This window comes from Euprymna scolopes, chromosome 40 (assembly GCF_053919585.1).
Source record: "Euprymna scolopes isolate OS-2025 chromosome 40, ASM5391958v1, whole genome shotgun sequence".
NCBI lineage: Eukaryota > Metazoa > Mollusca > Cephalopoda > Sepiida > Sepiolidae > Euprymna > Euprymna scolopes.
Genome location: NC_136521.1, coordinates 30,029,467 through 30,050,896, shown reverse-complemented (window position 1 = coordinate 30,050,896; position 21,430 = coordinate 30,029,467). Strand labels below are relative to the sequence as shown.

Sequence of the window (21,430 nt, the reverse complement as noted above, 5' to 3'; positions counted from 1 at the left end):
CGCTGAGACGGCGAACTAAGTTTTTAAGCGGTGAACGAAAGAAGAAAAAAAGTTTACTTACCTGTTTTTAAAACTTTAAGTATTTTTGTTTTAATTTTCTTTTATATAAGTTTTATATCCCTAGGAAAGATAGGTAAATCCTCATTTCTTAATGACAAACAGAATAGGAAATTCGTACTGGTTTCTCTTTAAATTTTTTACCCAGTGAGCGTTGGGAAAAGAACGAATCCCTGACCACTGGATATTCAACAGGTGAGAGATTAAAAAAAAAAAAATGATGACTGCTCCGATCAACACGGGCACATGCTCTGTTGGCGGTCACGTGGACGACACTCAACCTGGGGGGTGGGGGGAACTTCACACAGGCAACAAGACTAAAAGAAATAAATAAAAAAAAAGTGGGTAAGGGCTTATTAACTCAGCCGGGGCTCACTTTATTGTTGTAAATGTAATTTTTTTGTTTAAATAGAATCATTATATATATATATATATATATATATATATATATATATATATATATATATATATATATATATATATATATATACTAGCATGGATGCCCGGCGTTGCCCGGGTGTTTGGAGGTGTATGCTAAGCAAAAAAAAAAAAAAAAAAAAAAAAACGGTTAATTTTTTTAACTTTGACCCCTATTATGACCCCCTTAACATTTATTGTTTTGGGCTCAAATCAAATTATTAAGTTAGATCCATGTCCAAGGAACCTATATCTAAAATTTCAAGTGTTTAGACCCAAAATTAACGGAGGAGTTTGGTAGAGTTCTTAAAGGTCAAATCGTTGAACTTTGACCCCTTAACAGCCAAATTTCTGGCCGAAAACCGATCACATCGATTTTCCCAAATCTCAGTACTCTGTATATCAAATTACAAGTCTGTAGACTAAAAATTGACAGAGTTATTGCGTAGGGAAATGTACACAGACACACACACAGACACACAGACACGTGCACTTTTATAGATATACTAGCATGGGTTCCCGGCGTTGCCCGGATGTTTGGGAGGTGTATGCTGAGCAAAAAAAAAAATAAATAAAAATAAAAAAAAAGGGTCAATTTTTTTAAATTTGACCCCTATTATGACCCCCTTAACATTTATTGTTTTGGGTTCAAATCGAGTTATTAAGTATGATCCATGTCCAAGGTACCTATATCTAAAATTTCAAGTGTGTAGACACAAAATTCTCGGAAGAGGTTGGTAGAGTTCTCAAAGGTCAAGCCGTTGAACTTTGCCCCCTTAACAGCCAAATTTCTGGCCGAAAACCGATGACATAGATTTTACCAAAATCTCAGCACCCTGTATATCACATTTCGAGTCTGTAGACTGAAAATTAACAGAGTTATTGCGAAGGAAAATGTACACAGACACACAGACACGGTCACTTTTATATATATATATATATATATATATATATATATATATATATATATATATATATATATATATATATATATATATAAAATTTGTGTGTGTAAATTAAATTTATTTCCCTCACGGGGGTGGGAAGATTAGATATAAGGGTCAGGAAAGTGGAAGTGAAAAGCCAATGCCCCAGACGAGGAGAACTCTGGGCTGCAAAAAGCCCCATAAACTAATCCTTTTTCAAAGAGAAAAGGTTAAGCCTGGGAGGGTGGACAGCATAATACCGAAATTTTAGTGCTGAGCTAAAAAAACCCAGCAAAGTCTCTCTCGCTCTCTTTTCTCTTTCTGTATATATTAGTGGCCTGGCAAAGCCACAGGGAGACAACCGAAGCAGCAAAACTTAAGCTGCCTGCTAGGACACTATATATACAACTGTATGCAAATTTTGGCATATTTTATTGATTTGAAAATATAGGTTCTTTATATATATATATATATATATATATATATATATATATATATATATATATATATATATATATATATATATACACTAGCAAAAGTACCCGTCATTGACTGGGTTCAAAAACAGCCTACAGAAAATGGACTCTGATTTATGAAAGTATGATAGGTTATGAAAAGGAAGGGTTGTAAAGAGATAGCTTCGAATTTGGGGGTATCAAAACCAAAGCAAAATATGATGAAAGTAAAAATAAAATAGATAAACCCCATAATTTATTATATCATACCTGTTCACACGGAAACACTTATCACAATATTCTGTGGATCTATATTAAAAAACGTTGTTAAACTTTGTGACATATTTCCATTTTATGGAGGTCAGGCGCGAACGAACACCCCCATAATTTTATTATACCATATTTCTCCAAACTGAAACATAATTATCAAAGTATACTTACGCAGATAGATATGAAAAGTCTTTATTAAAGTTTGTGCCTATTTCCATTCTATGGAGGCCAGGCGTGAATGCAGACCCCACAATTTTATTATACCATCCCTATTTAAGTTAAAACATACTTATCAAAGTATTATTATGTACATCTATATCAAAACACTTGTAAAGGTTTTTTTTAAATTTTTTATTTCCATACTGTGTGGACCAGGCGCGTACGCAGACCCACAATTTTAATGAATCATCACTATGACAGATCAAACATACCCATTCCTGTGTCTCGATACATCTTCTATCATTATATGTGATCAGTTTTCTATAATAGTCAACCATATAGGAACCTATTCGTGACCAGACACACACACAGACGTTCAGCTTTATATTATAGATATAATTGAATATTGAAATATACACCATAATCATGTTGACATACCGGTTCTTGTCAGGTCACTGAAGTGAAACAATGTTGAGCCTGGTTAGTATCAGATGGGTGAATTCTAAGCGCTGTATGTGCTCTCCGCTTATCTCAGCATTTGTTTCCAGTCGTCATGAACTTCTACTTGCCACTGTTATTTAACAATGTCGACTCAGGAGAGATGTGGTTGGAGATTGCGCAACTCTTGCCTCAAAAATTTCACGTGCAGGCACACTTACAGTGGTTATCCATAGTCTGTCAAGACTGGAGGAAGCCACTATATATATATATATATATATATATATATATATATATATATATATAATATTTTGATTTATGTAGACAAATATTACATAGTTGCTACGCTGAACATGTTAATGTTTCGGAATGATTGGTTTATTAAAAAAACAAAAGCTTTTCGTCAGGCAACAGACATAAAGTTTATCAGCTTTTCATCATAGCTGATCCTTAAATGAAAAAAGAGAAAAATGTTTCTATTTAAATAAATTATTAAATCGCTAACTAGAAGTGGGAGAGGTGATATTGAAGTGACATTTAGACCCAGAAAGACGAATAGAAAGAAAAAGGGAGTGACAAATAAAAAGAAGGAGAAGAAGTGACAGTCAAAAAGAAAACGAGAAAGGAGAAAGGAAAAGAAAAGAAAAGAAAAAGGAAAGAAGAAGGATGTAAAAACAGGAGGAAGACATAAGAGGGATCAGTGTATTTACATTACATTACTATAATGGCTGAGGAGGGGTGGAGACAATATGTCAAGTAAAGATGCGTTTAACATTACACGTTGAAAAAGAAAAGTGAATTAAAATAGGTGGGTGGGAAAAGTGACAGGTTAGTAAAAAGGATCGTTGTAATTAAGCTTCCACATCGATATTTATACATTTCTAGAACAAATGCATATATGCGTGTAAAACCCCAGATGGCTTTATATAAAAGTATGAATTCTATGAACCTTTAGACACATATATTTATATATATATTTATCACAATAAATTAAAAAAAATTTAAATTAAAATTTCCAGTAATGAAAATCAGAGATCCAATAATAATAATTCTGATTTCGTTTATGAATGTCTCTCTGGAAAGGAATGGGATTCATTTCCAGAGGATTTCCCTTAATCCCGGCTTCAAACCAGGAGCTTCAAAGATCAAGGGTTTTCCTAAGGATGTTGGTGGTATCTATAATTGCAGAAGTTTGAAGGCCGCCTAAAACATCGGGGATTTGTAGTTTTTTCAATTGTCCTTCCAGACGACTTGATACTACTCCTAGTGTACGAACTATGGCCGGGATTATTTTAACCCCATGTATACACCTTATCTCCAAGGCCAATGGAGCATAATTGCTCCACCTCATTCTCCTTCTCTCTCACATTCCTGTCCCAGGGTACTGAGAAGTCTACAATCTGCCAGTTTTTTGAGACCTTGTCAATGACGACCAAATCCAGACGATTATGTTCCAATTGCTTGGTTGTTATGACACTTTTGTCCCACCGTACCTCTACCTTGCCATCCTCACTTGTTCTCACTTCATCAGGCACCTCCTCAAACCATTTTCCAGCACACTTCACTCCAACCCTCTTACACACCTCCCAATATATCCGGAGTCCCATGCGATCGTGTCTTTTGCGGTACTCTCTCTGGGCCAGTCCACTACATCCTGCTGCAAGGTGCGCAATTGACTCTGAGGTCTTACTACAAATCTGGCATTCTGCAGCAACTTCCTCTCATAGAACCACTTTTTTGAACAATTATGTTCCTAATGCCTGCTCTTGTGCTGCACAAACAAAAGCTTCAGTACTCTTAGCCAGATACCCAACTCTAAGCCATTGTCATGATCTTTCGTCAGCCACTTCTGCTATATCCTGAAAGAACTTTTCATGCATTTTCTTCCTAGCCAGTTCCTCTGCCCTTTCTCTATCCATACGTTTCACATAATCAGCCTTGGTCTCACATACCTCCACTTCATTGGCCACAACCTTAAGCATCCACTTCTAACCACATGCTCCTTCAACAACATCTCGGTTCTAACACAATCTTTTACACTTTTCAGTCCTCTCTCACCATCTTTCCTCTTTTGATACAGCCTTGCTATGCTACTTTGGATGTGAAATATACCAAACATTACAAAAACTTTTCTTATTTTGATATCCATAGCATGCAAATCCTTGTCAGACCATTCTAAAATTCCCGCACTGTATCTCAAAACACTGACTGCCCATGCATTTACTGCTTTCATTAGGTTTCCTCCATACAGTTTCGACTTTGCAATTAGTTTCACTCTTCTAAGATACTCCTTCCTGACTTTTTCCTTCATTTCTCTGTTCATGATGCCTACACCCTCCAGCACTCCCAAATACTTATATCCTGTATCTTCTATTTCTTTCATGATTTCTTCATTTGGCAGCACTATTCCATTCAAATGAATCTTTACTCCTCTTTTCATCACCAGCACCGCACATTTAATAATCCCAAACTCCATCCCAATGTCTTCTGAGTATGTCCCCATAAGTTCTACCAGTCTCTCCATTTCCTTTTCATTTCTACCGAATATTTTCAAATCATCCATAAACAGTAGATGGTTGAGGCGTCTGTCACCAGATCCAAAGTTATACCCCAGTTTTTCTCTCTTCAAGAGGATGCTCAGTGGCATCATTATCATTACAAAAAGAAGTGGCGATAACAAATCTCCTTGAAATATCCCACATTTAATGCCAACCTGCCCCATCTCCTCTCTGTTTGATGTCAGCACCGTTTTCCATTGAGCCATACTTGTCTTCAAAAGCCCTACCACATTCTCAGCAACCTTCATCATCAATAGTATTTCACATATCCATGAATGAAGAACCATATCATAAGCCTTTCTGTAATCGATCCTTGCTACACTCAGATTCCTCTTCTTCTTCTTCGCATCCTGCATTATTGCTTTATCAATTAGTAGTTGCTCTTTAGTACCTCTCAAGCCTTTCCGGCACCCCTTTTGTTCATCAGGAAAAACACCATTACTCTCTAGATGTTCATAAATTTACTCCACAAATATTCCAGTCAACAGTTTCCACATCAATGGCAGACATGTAATTGGTCTATAATTATTGGCATCTGTTCCTTTTGCAGGATCTTTCCTAATCAGTGTTGTTCTTCCCTTCACAAGCCAATCAGGGACAACTCTACAACCCTTTGCAGAGCAGCAGCTATAGGTGGATAAAGGCATGGAAACTGTTTAAACCAGAAGCCCATCACTCCATCTGGACCAAGTGCCTTCCAGTTTGTCAACCTTCGTATGCCAGGCTTAACGTCATCGATGGTTATCTCAACGTTCTTCATCTGCTGCATTTATGATAGCCTTTCTCTGACCTCTCCCAAACAGCTAGTCTTCTCATTATATTGCCCTTCAACAGACCAAATCCCACTCCAGAACTTCCTGGCATCTTTTGCATTTGGAGTGTTGTTATTTCCCGCCTGTTTACTACCATTTAATTCTTTATACAGCTGAGACTGATTGTCCCGGAAAAGGTTATTCTGCTGAAATGCAACACTTTTTCCAACAAAGTTCCTAATTTTTATACACCAGTGTGGACCTTCTCTTTCAACATTGTTAGAACGTTCATCGTTCCTTTTTCCAGCAATCTATACCTCCTTTCAAGCTCGTCCTTGGCTTTCTGTCCTAGTTTACCTCCTTTTCTTATTTCTTCGATTCTACTAATGTCTTTCTGCCACCGTTTAATACTTTCTTCAAGCCGCCTCTGCCAGTATGGCCTTCTATCCTTCATTTCTCCCTTTTTCTTCTGTAATAAGCCAAGACGATTCGCAATAACGTATGACGCTGCATACAGAAGCCTTTTAAGTTCCGCAATCGATATGTTCTTTCTTATGATGTTGTGAATTACTCCTTGAATTATTTTTACCTCGTTTTTCACCTTCCGTCTATCACTACTCTTCATACTTGGAATCTCTATGATATCGTCTCTAAGAAGAACCTCTCTTAACTTTTGAAGTACTTCTTTTTCTACACAAGTCAAAGTTCGAACTTCATCACCACTTCTCCATACATCTGCTCCTTTCACTGGCTCCATTGTCTTAGAGTCAATGATCTCATCTGCCTTAGATCCTTCAAACTCTTTCTCATTACTTTCCCTAACCATAGGATTCCATTCCTCCTCAGTTGTCCGCCTCCCATCATCGCTTACATTTCCCTTCTGCACTTCCACTCTCTCAGTTCTTTCATCAGAGCTAGTTTCATCAATTTTACTTTCGTTATTCATTTCATTCCTAACCATCCATTCAATCTCTTCTCTTGCAATCACTGAAAGTAGGTTGTTATTTTTAATTTGTTTTAACTGGGATACCAAACTTGCGACACTTCTAGCTCCTCCTCTTCTCGATTCCCATTCTTCCTTCACTTTTCGAATATATCCACCAGATTTGGTACTTCCACTTCTTACAAAGCATTCCCACAGTACTCTTCTTTCCTCATCCGTCCACATTTTTTTTACATTTCCTGTTCCAACTCCCTTCGTATCTTGGGACCCTCTGTGGCAATTCTCACTCCCCCTATATCCAGCGACATCATCAGAATTTCGAGCAGTTATATGATGACGACAGGACCCACCCTGTTGACAATAATGTTGTTAATAATAATAATAATAATAATAATAATAATAATAGTAACAAATAATAATAATAATAACAATAAAAAAATAATAATGATGATGATGATGATAATAATGGTAATGATAATAATGGCAATAATAATAAAACTGATGATAACTGATAAAAATAATATAAACAATAATTATAATAAGGACTAGTGGGACCTGTGGAAATTCCACAGGGGACTCATTCATATGTAATATATTGATGTTGGCATTCTGTAGATGTTCAGTGTAAATGGAGATGCTCTGATATTATTGTAGCTTTTTTGTTAAAACTGCAAAAGTATTTATCTAAACTAGCACGAACACCCGGTAAAGCCCGGTCGTAAGTACGCTTAAATATGATATTTTAATTCTTGCAGATTTAGTATATATTATTATGGAGTTAATGTTCTATGGATTTTTATATATTATATTTTATATATTATAAAGTGGGGTTTCCAAAATTAAAAAAATATATATTCATATGACTTGGGTGCATTAGCTTGAATCGAAACCGAAATAAAAACTTATGAAAAAAATATATGCATATATATATATATATATATATATATATATATATATATATATATATATATATATATATATATGTATATATGTATATATATATAACTTGAGTTCCTTCAACCATGATTGAAACCGAAACCAAAACTTATGAAGAATTCTTGATAAAATTATCTATAAAAAAAATAGATGATTTAAGTGCCATCAGCTATAGTCGAAACCGGAACTGAAACTTATGAAGAATTCTTGGTAAAATTATTTATGACAAGAAATAGAAGAACATAATCATTAAACGACCTCGATGTAAGCATGACACACAAAAGAACACACATGCTATTGCATTAATATATAGATAATAATAATAATAATAATAATAATAATAATAATAATAGTAATAGTAATAATAAAAATGATGATGATGATGATGAAGATGATAATAATGATGATAATAATAATAATAATGATAATAATAATAATGATAATGATAATAATAATAAAAATGATGATGATGATGATGAAGATGATAATAATAATCATAATAATAATAAAAGGTTAAAGGTGATCATAATAATAATAATAATAATAATAATAATAATAATAATAAAAGGTTAAAGGTGATCATAATAATAATAATAATAATAATAATAATAATAGTAATAAAGGAAATAATAAAAATGATAAGGATAATACTATTAATAATTCAGATGATAATGAAAATAATATAAATAATAATAATGATAATGATAATATCAAACATAATGATAATAGTAACGATAATAATAATAGCAATGATGATGATGATAATAATAATAATAATAATAATAATAATAATAATAATAATAATTATAAAACTCTGTGGACCATCCGACCGTCCTTGCTTGCGTCTTGTCTATCATAAACATTGTTGTCATGGAAACCAGCTTGTATTTAATAAAATGCACACTCTTTTCCACAGTTCAACCATATTGAGTACAAATAAACTTCCGTCTTTGCTTAATTTGTAGACATAGTTTTAATCATGAAAATATGTTTTGTCATGTTTTGGTTTCTATTCTTGCTGATGGCATTCAAATCATATACTTTTATTTTTGAAATCATGACTGTATATTTGGTACAATATAATATGACATAATTTAATAATAAGTATGAAATCTGTGTAAATTAAAATATCATATTTAAGCATATTTTATGCTTTGATTTTAATCAAAACATAAAATAGTTTATTTGTTGATATAACTCAGTTCATTATTAGATTTCTTAAAACTGATTTTATTTTTATAACCTGATCCAAGTAGGCCTTCATTGTAGTCTGATCTGTTTTTATTAAACAGTTGTTCATTCTGAAGTAGTTTATTAATTCTTTTATTATAGACTTTTGATAGAAGTTAGATGGCTAGAATTATTTTCTATGTACAACAAATTATGGTTCAGTTTATGATAGGACTCATATGTACTATTAACCAAATCCAAAAAATTAACTACACTATGATTAATTTATAGATATTTTGAGATCAATTTTTCGAAAGAATTTCTGAAACTCTTTTCCTTTCATCCAAGTTTCTTAGTTTGGAGTTTACACAAAGTAAGGCATCGTCTCTATATAGTCCTCCTATTAGTTCAGAATTATACTTATGCAATTCCCTTAGTATATAGACTCCCACCCAATCAGTAACCTTTGCTGAATCTGGATATCCCATAGTAATATCAAAATTATTTCCTCTATTCTTCCTAGTTCACAGCTTATTATCATATGTGATTAATGTTCTTGTAGCTAGGCTAATTATGTCAAGTTATAAGGTAGTTATATTAGTTTCAGTTTTAGCCATGTTAAGAGCCTTATCTAACAGTGAAGGGGATATAGATTGGCAATACGAGTCAATATAAAAAATAATGAATTTGCTATTATTAATAATCTTCAGGTTTTCAAACCAAGAAATGACCTCATCAGAGGAGTTCCATAACTTGTAAGTTTTAGATTTCTATCCAATATTGTTGTGCTTGTTATTCCTATATCAGACACACATCGTGTAATTAATGGAATGGAAGGGTTAGCACTAAAGTTTGTTTTATGGTCCTTCAATGTAAATCTCGGGCTTTGGGTGGGGTGTAAATTTCTACATTTTTATTACATTTAAATTGGAGCATATTTCTACAGTGACAGAATTTATTATCCTCCATTGGCGATTTTATAGTTTTTATATATTTCCTTAAGTATTAGTTTATTGTATGTTTTGGAAGTCATGCTATAAGTGTTAAGAGTTTTATCAGCTGATATTATTATATTATTACTTTATTTTTAAAAAAAGTTTTGCTAATATTGTTTAAAGTAGTGTTCATATATTTATCTTTCTTTTTAATCTTAATGTTTTTACCCTATCGAGAAGTTTGATTTCGAAATTCTCCCAGTACTGGGATAGAAGGTGGGTTCTTTACCGATTTTATTTTGTAGAATCCAGGATATGAAAGGTTCCGAGTCGAATAATCCAGATGTGATTTTTCCGGAGGCTTCTGTATTTAATTTCCAGAGTTTTTCTAGATTGATTATTGTCTTTATTTATATACTAAATTAATAATTTCCACCTTATCCTTTTTATGAATGCATGAACAACTTGTATTAAACCCATTATGTATGTTTTGTGGTTTGGAATGGCTATATCCTTTGGAAAGAAATCAATTTCTTCCTTTTGGAAAATTTCGTGCAATTTAAAATAAACAGAGAGCTTGATGTGAGGAGCAGGATATATATATATACTTATAATGTATATATGTTCAATAAAGTTTTTCTAAACTGACATAAATAATTAAGCTCAATAAAAATGGATTTACACTTTCAGAGCATATATATCAATAGCAAATATTCCAAGACGACAGAAGTATTTATTTCACATTCACTTTATTTTATTGCTGATATGTTTAATTGAATGGTAGAAATTCGCCAAACAAATCTTCAGAAATATATATAAGTTCTAGGAAACATACATTTTTGTTGAGTTGAAAACGATAAATGATAGTAAAAAGAAAATGGGAGCTTTTAAAAATCATAAGAGAAAAAATATAAAAATATTCTAATAATATTTGCAGAGTAACGAACTTTTAAAAGTGATTATTTTGTTTACAGTTTTTTTTTTTTGTAAACTTTATGGAATTATTTTTGGTAGTTCCTAGTTTCATAATCCGTTAAGCTGTGTTATCCTTAACAGTGAATCTAATTTGATTAAAATTAAGTATTTTTTATTAATATTTTATGAATAAGCTTAAGTAAGGTATATTTTATTGAATTCTTGATCTTTTTAAACCTAAATAAGAGAATCTTTAAATATTGTTAGATTATGATTAATTAAAATATGGCGCTCTATATGTATTTAGTCTCCTAGTATAAACTGAATTAAAAGTGTTGTTTTATCTCTGGAAGGTTTTAATATAGGATATATTAAAACCTTCCAGAGATAAAACAACAATAAGTTAATAATAAGTTAGACTTTTTCTCTTATTATTTTTAAGAGTTCCCATTTTCAGGATATATATATATATATATATATATATATATATATATATATATATATATATATATATATATATGCACACACATACATCGTTTATTTATATACATATACTACTAAAAAACAAAAACACACTGACGGACATGTTGTGTCCCCTATTGAATTCGGGTTGTTCATTTTTGAATCAGAGAAAGGAAACTTTGCAAAGCTAATTCATTTTTTTAATCTCCTATATATTATTTTGATTGCAGAAATTCCACTCTGGGTCAAAGTATTGTCGGTTTGCAATAACAGATGCCACATACTAATTCATTACGTCCAGGCTATTAGCCACCATCTTATGTAATTTTCAAACACATTAAGTCATTATAATAAAATGCTATATTGCATCACAATTGCAACATCTATAAAGGAAAGAGTCCCTATTTTTCTCTATAAATATTTAGTCCTCCTACTACCACTAGTTGACACCAGGACCTATTCTACATTTTCCTATGATACTTTCCTTGCACCTATTGTAACTGGTTATTATCTACATATATATAATATAATCTTTCCATTACTTGATTCAAAAATAACTTCTTCCTTTTCAAAATCCACCCCAATCTGATTGGCTGAGACCAGTCAATTCTATTATTCCAGAATCCACTTCTCATACATAAACGAATGCTCAAGAAATTTTCCAATATGGCAGCGCTCTCTACATGATGAAATCATGTTGAAAAAATAATACCAAATATAAACATATTAAGTGCTCAAACCTTACATTTTTCAATGCACAAATTGCCTACACACTAATACCCCCCCCTCAATAAAAAAAAGACCTGAAAAAAACATTTACTCGTATTATTATTTATTTTTGATTTTGGAGCACCTTCTCAACCCTTACACAATGCTATCTTTTTGTTTTGTTTTTGTTTGTTTTTTGGGGGGAGGGGGCATTTTTTTAAATACTTATATTATGTATTTTTTGCATTTACTATTACTGCGAACGAGTTTAATTAAATACTTTCCAACGATTTCCTAGGGCTTCAACCATGTTACTTATTGTGTCAACTGCTTTCAACCCTTCCATGATGCTATCTTTTTATTTTTCCTTTTGTTAACAAACAATTTATAAAATCTTTTTATTTTTATATAAAACACATTATTAGACCCAAAGACTGAAATAAAACCAGAAAAAATTTAATTTTTATTATTTTTTCATCATTTTATATTAGACTAAATTTACAACATTCAAGGCCACCGTATTGCTTTTGACAATTGGCCTTTCTAAACTTTGACAGATTGGCCTTTTTAAGGCCAAATTTGTCTTTTTTACGCTCTTAATTAAAACATTGTTCATGAAAGAGCATAGAAATGGTCAAGTTTGGCCTTAAAAAGGCCAATTTGTCAAACCTTAAAACAGACAAATTTTAAAAGCAGTATGGCAGCCTCGATTGTTGTACATTTAGTCTGAGAAAAATGAGGAAAAATTAATAAAATTGAAATTTTTTCGGATTTTATTTCAGCCTTTGGGTGTAATAATGTGTTTTATATAAAAATAAATAGGTTTTTATACTTTTTGTCAAATAATTTACGCTGCTAAACTAAACATTTACCCTAAATTACATTGCCTACAGAAACACTTATTTGTTATTTATTTTTTTTTTTTTGTTTACTTCTCTTTTCTGGACATTATGTTGTTTCTTTTGTTTTTAGGTTAATTTTTACATTAGCTCCAACTCACCACTTTTCTATAAATGATGACTTTTCTATAAATGATGACTTTTCTATAAATGATGACTAGATTTTCGACTATGCTTATTAAGACAATTTCTTTTAACCTTAGCGGAGACAAGTGGCTGACAGTTTTACATGTACGCGATAAACAAATCTACTTCACTCTGACCAACACTGTCACCCTCCCCTAATTTTTTTTTTTTGGGGGGGGGGTATGGTCTTTGCGGGTAGGTATGCTAACAACAAATATCAAGGTTAAATTTGGGGTAAATACTTTGAAAACTCCCTCATAAAATGGGGTGTCTATTCCAAAAACCGTTCTTAACATGAGGAGGTTAGGGGTGTCTATTCCAAAGGCCGTTCTTAACATACTAAGGCCGTAGTTTAATTTTTTACAAGGGAGTGGGGAATTGTTTCCACCGGACAACACTTGTTCATGGATCCTGCTAGTTAAAAGAATATGAAGACAAAATGCAAAAATCATTTTCTTTCTACTACTTTTCAATAAAAGAAGTAAAGTAAGTGGTGATGAAAAGAAAATATTGATTGTTAATAAGCAGAGAGAGAGTGGGTGCGTAAAATACTATACATAAAATAAGACCGGGAGGGAGTCAAGTAACATAGTAAGAAAGGGTGAAAGTGATAGACAACAAATTAGAAAGTTCAAAATGATAAAACACTTTATGTGATAGCTCAATCTCAAAAGTAAGGAGTGTTTTAAAATGTATTTTGTGATAAAAATATATATAAAAAAGCTTTAAGGAAACAAACGTTTATTAACTCAAATTTAGTCTCATACAAGAAGATATACATACTGGATGAAAAAGAGCTAGATATGGAAGCATAGAGGCAAAAATAATGGTTAAGAAATAGAGTTATGATTAAAAAATTTAGAAATGTTAATAAATGTAAAGGTGTGGACCATCAGTGCAAAATAATCAAAAACTTTATTCGAATGAAGCAGAAAAAAACAGAATGATTGACAGCAGAGAGGTTAAAAGCTGACCCCAGCAAATAAACAAAAGTTAAGAATCTGACGTCATTTCAAAAAAAAGATTATCGTAGCCTTTATTCCTGCCAACTTTTCAAGTTAACAGTCAAGAAAGCAAAACCCGCTTGTCCCATATAACCTTGATTTTAGTGATGCTGATAGTGGGAGTAACCATTAATTTAGTGCCGTATCTTAGCTCTCTCTCTCTCTCTCTCTCTCTCTCTCTCTCTCTCTCTCTCTTTGTATATATATATATATATATATATATATATATATATATATATATAGGTAGTTAATAATTATTATAATATATATATATATATACATATACATATATATGTGTATATATATATATATATATATATATTATAATAATAAACTACCTACATATATAAATATATATACATATATATATACAAATATATATGTGTATATATATATATATATATATATATATATATATTATTTGTTTCACATAGGCATTAATATCTCGCTACACATTTATGAGTATGTTTCGATCAATCAGTTACAAGTAACTCGAGCTCTCTTCAGGCAATATACAAAAGCTTAGTCCGTAATCGAGCTCTCTCTCTCTCTCTCCCTCTCTCTCTCTTTCTCTGTATGTATATATATATATATATATATATATATATATATATATATATATATATATATATATATATATATATATATTATATTTCTCATGAGTTTGTATGTTTGTATGTGGCTATGTATTTTTGAACCAATATTTTGAAAAAATGCAAGATATATATATATATTTATATGTGTGTGTGTGTGTGTGTGTGTGTGTGTGTGTGTGTGTGTGTGTGTGTGTGTGTGTGTGTGTGTGTGTGTGTGTGTACATTAGTGTTGGGACGATTAATCAAAATGAGAAAAATCGGAACCCTTTGGGGTATTGTAATCGGTAAGAAAATTGGAAAAGTTTTAGCCTCATTTTCGATTCCAAAAATGATTCTTTGAAAATATTTTTCTTGATACAAAAACAAAATAATGATTAAAAGATTATTCATTTACAACATAAAACTAAAAAGGGCCAAAGATTGCAGGTGATGAATCCCATTCTTAGATGTGGCATTGACTGTGGAGTAAATCTGCCAACTCCTCAACCGGAATGGTCTCTTTGGAAGATGCTGGTATCATCTGTACGTCCGATGGCAATCTGTTAATGAATAACTGCTTCAAGATATCGGGATGTTGGGTTTTCCCCCATTAGTTGTTTCATCCTCCTTAAAAGCTGCAATGGTTTCCTGTCTCCTCCTTGACAAGTGTCTGACAGAGACATTTTTGTTGCAAATCTGTTATTCTTTTTTATAAGCTTTGATCTGAAAATGTTGTATACGGATACAGACTGGGGGGAGGACATTATCAAATCTCGAGTCTCACATGTTTGAGCTTAGTCAGCTCGCTATGTATTCTCTGTGTGAAAAATTGTGCTTCCCCATGTATGAACCACAGGGTTAGGTCCTGTGTCGAAAATGGCAGGACCTTTAACACAGCCGAGTGACCGTGGTTGATGATAGAGCATCGGTCTCCATTGTATCTCATACTTAATGGGAATGTCAGTGATAAACAGCTGAATTCAAAATGGTGTAATGGAAACTTATTTAAGGTATTTGCAGCTTCTCTTCCAATTTTCGGATTTTAATCATGTTAAATCACACTTTATTTCCTGTTGATGGATTGATTATTGCTATTTCTTCTGATGAGTTAAGAGCATAATAGATCCGCTAATTGATATAATAATTAAGTGATTGATTTTGCGCTACAAAACAGATACTGTCAAGAATTGTAAATGTCAACTGAATTAAAGGAATAAATTATAAGATGGTCAACATCATGTATTTTGGAATATAGTTTTTTGTCATTTATTCACTATATTGCTCTGTAATTACATTGAGCTTTTTTAAATAAGGATTGGTATATATTATAAGAAAATATATTTCTACAGAAATATATATATATATATATATATATATATATTTATATATATATATATATATATATATATATATATATATATATATATATATATATATATATATATATATATATATATGAGAGAATTGGTGTAAAAAACGTGAAAGGAAAAGTCCAAAATAAAAGAAGACTTTCTGAGATCATTTGTACTCTAGGTAAGTTTAAAAAGGAAGATAAGAAAAGTAAACTTACACTAGTTTAAAAAGGATAAAAAGAAAGATCTGTGTTCTTTTTGGCTGCTCAAATTTTGTTTGCTAAGACACGTCTAGGTATCACTCAAAATTTTCCATTCATGACACAAAACTGTCACCTACGTTTCATTAAAATTTACCAAAGAGAGTTTCACTTTTCCAGCTTAACACTCATTTTCTGATGTTGTTTGAAAATTAGAACAAGCTGGAGAGCCGTGAAGGTCTCATCTCAATAAACTTCCTTCTCTCGTGTCACCCATATCTTGCTTCTCATAACAGCTAGCAAGCAAGGTAATGTTCCTCTTTGTTCACTAGTGACACCCAACTGCAACAAGTAAGAAAAGAGTCTAAAACAAAGAACTGCCCATTCAATATACAACTATGTAGCTTTCAACTAACAAATGCATCATAGCACAGCAAAAGTAAGTGCGACTGATTGTTTCCTCCCAGTCACCGCTTCAGACACAACTTGCTGTCTATACTAAGTTCACTGTAGAAAGTTGTTGCCGACTCAGAGAGCATTTCTTATTATCAACTAGGTGAGTGATGCACTGTAATTGTCGAAACACTTCAACCTAGGTGCCCAGGGCCAGATTAAGTGAAGCTCTCCTTTTGTAAGACCAAATACTTCAATTGTATTGAATCAAATAGATCCGCTCACAACAACCATAATAATTATAATGCCTTTCTAGAGAATTTTTCACCTTCAGCCTCTATATAACAAGGGATTTTATTAAAGGTTTACTTATTTGATATAATTTCGAATGGCCATATCCTCTTGAATCTGTTCTGCTGGATTGATGTGATGTTTTTATATATAAAAACAAAAGCACAAGTTATTAGTCTGGCACAAACCCAGAGACTTCAAATATCGACACTGCCATCCTCCTACATCCCATGTACTCCTTTCGGAATATGTAGTCATTAGTATTCATTTTTTTTCAAAAGAACAATACAATCCTCTTAAGATTTGAAAATTGTATGGCATGTATTGTAACTTTTGCATTTTGTTATCCTTTCCAGTCTCTTTCTCAATGTTGCAATTAATTTTGTAAGTTGTCTATTCATAGATCTGATCAGTTTTCTTGGGTTTCTTATCACAAACATTAGAAGGGTTTGGTTAGAAAATTCTTCCAATCTTGATATGTTTTTTATGATTCCATTCTCCATTATGAAATCTGTAAATTTCTATGCCTTTTCAACAAATTCTAACACATCTATCTTTACAGAGCTTGGTCCACTCAAACTTTTCTGTTTGGTGCTGAGATGTGATCTCAGTCATCTTTAGTTCATCTGAGGGCACACAGCTGGCAGTCGCCATGGCTGGAGTAAAATACAACAAATAATCCGACTTCGATAACAAAACAACAACAATGAGTAACAATAAAATTAACATATTCCAACAACAAAAAAAAAATAACAAAAAATAACAAAGGTAACGATAAAACAGAATAACAATTAAACGTCTTCAAATCAATAAAACAAATTTCATTTTTCGAAAATGAATTTTTTAGTTGATGGGATGACATAATTTGATTTTAGAACAATTCATTTTAAAATGGGTGAAAGTTTACTTTAATGACATCAGTTTATTCAGCAATCATTATTTTTTCTGATATGAGTTTTTTTTTTTTTTAAGTATTTATTTAAAATTGTACTATTGTTCAACTCAGTATGACAAACTGACTTATCTCCCTTACAGTTAACATTATGACATAATTTAATTTTGGAACAATTCATTTTAAAATAGGTGACGTCAGAATTATTTACTTTAGTGATATCATATTAATCACCAATTATCATCTTTGCTGATCAGACGACTTAATTTTTTAAATGTGTGTAAAAGATGCATGGACACATAAAATGCCTTAATGTGTTAGAATATGTGGAAATTTCACACTTGCTGTCTTCATCTATCTGCACAATTTACTCTTAATGATATTTCGTTTTAAATATAAAACATTTATTTAATGTATTAAACAAAAATTGTCTCTTTCTTGTTCCATAAAAACAATTGCCATTATCAATGAAATGTTTTTAAAAACATTAAGTGAATGCATCTATTATTATTGAAAATTATTTATTGAAAATTGTAACAAATTCCATCGTTTTTGAAATAATAAATATTTGACAAACCAGAAGTCAAACCAAAGGCAGCAGCAAACGATGTTTGGCCAGATTCAGTTGCTTTCTGTTTTGGGTCGCTTTCTCTTCTGGTTTACCAAGTTTTGTATTAATTTTTATTTATTAATTTATTTATTAAATTGTTAGATGAAAGTGCACAACAGTTAACAAAGTCATTGAGAATGACTTTCTCAATAATCTTCTGCAGTTTACAGACGTGCTGAAATAATGAAAGCCATTCTTAATATGGAGAGGAGAGGCTGTGTTAACTATTCTGTACTTTCACTTAAATTTAATAAATAAATTAATAAATTGAAACTCTAATTGGAAGTTATATTATGGATGAAATTTAATATCAGGAACTGAAACTGACACAACACCGTTTGCTGCTGACTTTAGATCAGGTACTCTTCTGGTTTCTTAAATGTTTTCTTTCTTCTTACTGTAAAAATAATTGTCAGCTAAATATTGTCTTTTAACTAAACAAAACCAAAGTTTTAACTGTTTTATATAATTTATTTATTTATTCTATTGAAATTATTTAAAAATAAATTGTTTCATATTTAGCTGGCAATTATTTTTACCATAGGTAAAAATAATTGCCAGCTAAATATTGTTTTTACAATAAGTAGATCTTTGACAATTGTGATGGGTGATAACGTATGTACTAACATAAAATTATCTTAGTAGGATAGATAATTAGAGTGATAGTTGCATTATTAAGTTTCCTCAAATTCGGTGCCTAAATCTGGCTTTGCTACCCCCTCCTTTGTCTGCACCAAGAATTGCAAGAGAAGACATTACATTGACCAGTGGTTGTGCCAGGCCTGACAAAACTATGACCCTTAGGTTAAATGACTTGTGTGTGTGTGTGTGTGTTTAAGGAGGAAATGGAGCTAAAATGTCATTTATCAAAGTTATTATTAAAACATTAGCAGCCGTATGTTCAAAAATAAGCACCTCTATGTAAAGTTAGCTTGATATAAGTGTTTATATATTTCTATATATAGGATGCACCCCTAAACAAATTAACCGATCATTATGAATTTTGGTACACAGCTGCTAGTCGTACGTGTGGGTAATATGAGCTATATTTATTTTAATTTAGTTTTATATGAAATAATGTAAAAAAAAAAGAGGGGGGGGGGAGAAGGCCTTCATGAAAATTCAGATACTTTTGATTTTTTTGTGAAATTTTAACAACAGATATTTTACATCAATTAATAAATATTCCTTAAATTTCAGTTTCTTTAGAATATTTTAAAGAAGTTTTAATGATATTATCCCAGATTTGAAAATTCAAATATTTAAGATTTACATGAAGTTGGATTACAATTAAGCAAAATTTCCTGAATTTTAATTTCTTATTAAAACCCTTAAGCTTATGCCTTAAATGTAAAACATTATCTAGAATCAAATCTCATAATGGATTGGATCAAAACTGGAATGGAATAAGTATTTTATACATATGGCTTACGTGCATTAAATTATCATTTAAATTTTTGTAAAAGGAAATAAATGTAGGTCAAAATTGATTTTGGGAATTAGTTTTACTCGTTCTAGGACGGGTATTCTCCTAATATATATTTTTGTTTTTTCATCTTTGGTGTTAAGAATGGTTTAAAATTGAATCCTTAAAAAAAGTATTGAACATTTGAGTGTTTCTGCATTGAATTCTGAAATATTTTTGTCTGTAATTTAAAAGAGCGACATGAAAACAAGAGATAATTTAAAATGTTTTTAGTAGAAGTGTTGAAAGAAGGAGTTGAATACAAAATATCCGTGAAAGGTGATGACGTACATACAAACACGAACATGCCTTAGCATATTATACAAGTATTCTCTCATTACAAGAAATGTATATATAAATAAATTTCTAATGTAACAAACGCCTTTTAATTTACTTCTTTCAAAATCAAATAAAACAAGTGAAGCATACATGGTGCCCCGGGAGTGCACAGTAAATGAGGCATATAAAAAAAATGACTATGTTCAGCATTGCCCCGCCCCATTTAGCCCCAAAAGTGCCCAGGTGACGTCAAATCCTAGTGAAAGTGAACAAACAGTGCAGCTTTAGGCCTTAACATATGTAAATTTAAGTTCTGCACCATGCTAAAAAAATGACTAAGTCCATCATTCCCCCCCCCATTTGACCTCAGAAGTCCTCAAGGCACCATGCAAAACTGCTAAATAGACATACACAGAAAATTTTGAACAAATATGGTAAAATAGTCCTAAAGATGGAGTGTTAATATTAGCCATAAAAGATCCCCTGGGGCACATCTAAGAGTTATCACAAAGTATAGACAAACAAAATTATATAGAAATCAGTTAGTTACAACTTTTCAGAAAGTTTTATAAAAATCCAAGGCATCAATTTTTTTAATAAGCACAAAAGTGTCAATTTTAACCATTTTTACCCGAAAGGCACCCCTAGGGGGCAACCGGAGTTTTACCAGAAAATCTATTCTATTACTTTTTTACTCATATCATGTCTAATGTTTGTGCAAAATTTTAAAAAATTCCAAGGCATAGTTATTGAGAAAAGTACAGACAGACAAACGGACAAACGGACAAGGGTGAATTTACAGCCCCACCCTCCTTTTGTCAGGGGACCAAAAAATAATTTTATACTAAACGAAAAGTGTATGCCATACGAATGTGCATGACGTGACCTATACAGTAGTACAACCGGCATACACAGATGTATATGAAATACATTTCTGTAATATTTACAATTCAAGGGAGGCTACTCTTTTTTCCTTTTTTTTTATTCACTCAAGCACATTTTAAAAACGAAAAAAAAAAGTGTACATTGTGAGTGGTAACAATGTATATATTTTTGATACTTCAGCAGAATAATGGCATCTTAAACAAATGTATTTCAGGTAAAGACACTACTATGTACTGACAGAATTGTTTCAAATCCTACTATTCTGCAGGAGCACCATATTTTTTTAATAACTAAATGCTCAAGTTTTAGCTGCTGTGTAGGGTCTGCTATCATGTGCAAACAAAGAGTTATTATGATG

General features: G+C 31.7%; 2 protein-coding genes across 3 annotated transcripts in view; one reads left to right on the top strand and one right to left on the bottom strand.

Moving 5' to 3' along the window:
• The window catches only part of LOC145265462 (uncharacterized), a 407,543-nt gene extending 407,104 nt beyond the window's left edge, over positions 1–439 (bottom strand). For both annotated transcript variants that reach the window (XM_080121324.1, XM_080121325.1), the window contains exon 1: positions 62–439. The gene's annotated coding sequence lies outside the window, so the exon portion shown is untranslated. The remainder of the gene's footprint in view (positions 1–61) is intronic.
• LOC145265649 (uncharacterized) overlaps positions 1–21,430 on the top strand; it is a 122,805-nt gene that overhangs the window by 27,004 nt on the left and 74,371 nt on the right. The gene's annotated exons all lie outside the window — the stretch shown is intronic.